The sequence below is a fragment of the Xenopus tropicalis genome, chromosome 8 (genome assembly GCF_000004195.4).
Source record: "Xenopus tropicalis strain Nigerian chromosome 8, UCB_Xtro_10.0, whole genome shotgun sequence".
NCBI classification, from domain to species: Eukaryota; Metazoa; Chordata; class Amphibia; order Anura; family Pipidae; genus Xenopus; species Xenopus tropicalis.
In genome coordinates, this window is record NC_030684.2 from 117334558 (window position 1) to 117338630 (window position 4073).

The window sequence follows — 4073 nt, forward strand, 5'->3', positions numbered from 1 at the left end:
TGAAGAGAAAGGTGTCACAGACATTCAGCCAGTGGCCAAATAGTCAGACTTCTATAGAGCTTCCTATGTTTCTTCCCAGACAGACCCTACTCCCCTTTTGGAATCCTACCAGACTAAGATACATTACCATAGAGAGTATACTGAAAACCCCCTGTCTGAGTGTAATAATGAACTCATTTCGAACAAGCTTGTATTGTCTGACACAACTGTCAGTATGGAGGCAGTTCCCAACTGTGGGTTGCCCCCTTAGAAATGGGGGGGGGGGGGGGGCAGTACGAAAGTCAGTGTAGGGTGAAATTTGGGAAGAATGCTTTTTGCCCTCCTAGATACACCTGAAGGACCAGGCTGAATGCCAATTAGGGTAAGACTTGGGAAGAAAATATGTTTGCTGTCCTAGAGTTTATTGGATTAATGTCTGGAAGGCTGAAACTACAATACTTCAATGTATCTGTAACCTTCTTATGAGCTAAGGAGGCAACTGGACAAATGGTGGAAACGTAAACCAAAAAAATAATGTAACCACTATACTGGAGCTTTTTGTTAGTCCTTTAGAAACACTCAATGGGTGGACTTCTTGGGCTGGGTTTCTATTGTGCAAACATGTTTACTCAACTCTTTACAGAGCCTAAACAACATTCCCATCAGTCCCTCAGTGAAGCTCACAATCTAAGATCATATACACACACAATATGGTTAGTTTCATCCATAGCCAATTAACCTTAAGGCTAATGTCCCACGGGGAGATTTAGTGGCTTCGATTTTTAAAAAGCGAGTTCTGGCGTCACTCATCTTTTCCTAACAAGTGAGTACTAGAGATTTCAACAACGGAGCGATTCTATTTCCCACAAATCCAGGTGTCATATTCCCCACCCACAATTAGAAATGACATTCAGTGCAATGGGGAAATCGCAGTGAGTTCCCGCTCAGTGGGTTTTACTTTCAGCGTTTCCAATAGTTTTAACTGACAATGATTTCTTTGTAAAATCACTCGAAAAAGGGTCTCCTATTGATTCGGAGCGATAAGCAATTTGAAGTAGTATCGTCGGTTTAGGTACTGGCGATTTATATTCTTCTCTATGTAGAGACAAAACGAGCGACTTGTCGCTGGAACTCGCTTTTTAAAAACCGCAGCGACTAATCTCTCCGTGGGACATTAGCCTTGTGTTTTTTGGAGTGTGGGTGACAAACAAAGGAAATGTATGCAGACACATAAAAAACTTGCAAAAGCTTTGTTTTTATTATAAATTGAATATCAACAACAGTATTAGCATTTAGATGTATACATAAAACATATAAACCAAAAGCTGTGCTTCACACTAGAGATTCCTTGTTAATTCCTTCAGGGCCGGGCTGTCCAACTCTTTCCATGTAGTGGGCCAATCAATCAACAAAATGCATGTTTGTGACCTGGATAAGAGGAAAATAATGATGCCATAAGTCTATAGAGTCCATAGTCAGACAAGGGAGTGTAAAAATTCCTTGGAGCACTGCATCGGGCCTATGGGCCTCCATCAGAAAAGTCTTGCTTTATTAAGTTTTCAGTTAGTTCGTAGCCTCCACCATCAGATATGTCAAAGCTGAGAAATACCTGGGGAGATGTTCTGCACAGCTTTCCAGGGACCACCAAAGGTTAATTGGTAGGCAAGTCTCTATAATATCACATAGAGTGTCACTTGGATGGGCTTTATTGCCAGCGTAGTGACTTTCTTACAGAAATTGTCCATGTAGGCCATGTAGCTATGACTTTATTTGTAAGGGCACTGCTAGTAATGCTCTTCAGGGAGCTGTAGTTTAGAATGGGTTGACCTGGATACTTGTAGAGTTTTTAGAGATTATTTGAACAATGTTAATTGTTACTCAGGACATTTTGTGGCACAATAAATTTGATGCCTAAGGCAAATGTCCTGTCTACCCTACCTTATAATAGAACTGGGGTTAAAATGTTAGAATCAATAAAATGTAAGGTATTTAAAAATGCATGTGTGAGAAATTTGAGAGGAATTCTGTATCAGCTATTATCACCCATATTCTGGAGCGTATTGTCTGCCCATTATTATTTTCTTATTTTTCTTAGCACTGTACCTAACGCAATTAAAAAAACATGGAGCCCAAGTGATGGAGAAAGACTAAGGCTACAACCTGAAAGGGTTAAAAATACAAACAGATAATGTCCAATCTGCAATCTACCTTCTGCCAGAGCTGCAGACTATATATCCCTGATATATATACTGGAAGCATCTTGCCATTTTCTAAATATTTTTTTCTCATCGGTGCACTTCTGTGCTAGGGGCCTAGGTAAGAACCTTCTCTCTGCCTGTCTCTTTAACCAGCCCTAACTATACATGGAGAGGAAAGGAGTGAGACAAGCCTAGCTGACATAAACAAAGGACAAGAAGGGTCATTCAAAATCACAGAGGGGGTGCTTGGCAGGGTACAAAGTGCCATGGCAGCTTGTATATATCACATGAGTGGTATTTTGTTCCGTAGGCAACAGGCAGAGATAGTTTCCAGTGGTAATTGTATTTTTTGAGCTGGTGTTTTTCTGCTGGTGGAGAAAACAGCAAGTGAGACATTAGCTTTAGTCATGAATAAGGAAATGACCGATACTATGGAAGGGCACCTATGATTATGGGTAATAAAAGCAATAAGTAATAGTTATCAGCACTATTAGTTTTCTTAAGGAGTAACCCAGGCTTTGTCAATATTGCCCATAATCTCAAGTGTTTCATTCTCTTCCTCCTGCCCAAAATAAATATGTTCTTCCCAACATAACAATCACATCTATTATACATGATCTGGAAAGGAAACAAGATAAAGCTCATACCTGCTGCTACAAGTTCTGTTTTGAAATCACTCACTTCTAAGTACTTGGTAAATTTGGCTTCTGTATTGTTGGCTGATCTGATTGATATTTTCTCCAATCCATGTCCCATTATTAAGAGTTGTGCACTCACGTCCTCTGCCAACAAAGCAGTTAAGCTGCCTGTTCAAGAAAACAAAGGCAAAAAATATGCTGGCGGACTTAAAGGAGCAGGACATAATGTATTCTATGTGAGTCATCCATAAAATGGTCTTAGACTCATGAAGGCCTGGACGGATTCCTTTGTCAACATTGTACTTCATCCACTTTCCCTTTAAAGAAGGATGTTAAGGAAAAAATGTATGTGAAAAGCTGTGTTGAAATTCCCTGCAACCTAATGCAAGGTGTATAGCTTACACTGTCCTGTTTACAAAAGGGAAATAAAGGACCATGTAACCTGATGTAGTGCAACAAAGATGCAATGCAATTCTACACAGCTGGGCTTATAGACGAAGGCAAGAACACAGTGCTAAATGGACGCAAAACTAAGCAACACTAAGGGGATTTAGGGTTCATAGAGCATCAAACATCTGCAAGGCATAGACTTGTACATGTATTTAAAATAAAGACATTAGACAATTGATCAGATCTGGGTCCAATTTGGCCACCCGCATGCTGGCTAATGATTGGATCACACGGAGTGTTCTACAGGCCCGCTGTATGGGGACCAGAACAATATGGTTGACTTTCAGTAGAAAGACCAATAAGCTGAAGGACCAAGTCGCCAGTTTTTTTTTACCCATGTCTGGCTACCGTAAGGTTACTCTAATAAAAGTAGATTGTAAGCTCTTTTGGGCAGGGCTCTCTTTACCACTTGTATCGGTTATTGATTGCTTTATATTTTACTCTGTATGTCCAATGTATGTAACCCACTTATTGTACAGCGCTGCAGAATATGCTGGTGCTTTATAAATAAATGCTATTAATAATAATAATAATAATAGGTTACTACTGGTCTAGTAACCCAAAGCATCCAGTCAACAGGTAATCCCTGTTTGCTGACATCTGATTGGTTGCTCCCATTATTACAGTAACCTGTTAATTTGTTGGCTGAGCGCTCTATTCCTTTATAAGGCCTCATTTACCCATATGTTTTATTTATGAAGGTCACACCCAACCTGATTTTGCATTATCTGACTGACAGGGTGACTTGACTAATAACTGCCTTCCAAGGAGAGAATGCATGAAGCCAAAGTCCAGCCTCCCTGACTTT

At 40.1% G+C, this 4073-nt stretch overlaps 1 long non-coding RNA gene across 1 annotated transcript; it reads right to left on the bottom strand.

Annotated features, from left to right (window-relative positions):
* Nucleotides 1-1214: 1214 nt before the first annotated feature.
* Nucleotides 1215-3186, bottom strand: LOC116406754. Its single transcript, XR_004219794.1, has 2 exons — nt 2825-3186; nt 1215-1407 (listed from the first exon to the last, which is right to left on the bottom strand). It is a non-coding gene; the product is annotated as an uncharacterized LOC116406754 (long non-coding RNA).
* Between the last annotated feature and the right edge of the window lie 887 nt (nt 3187-4073).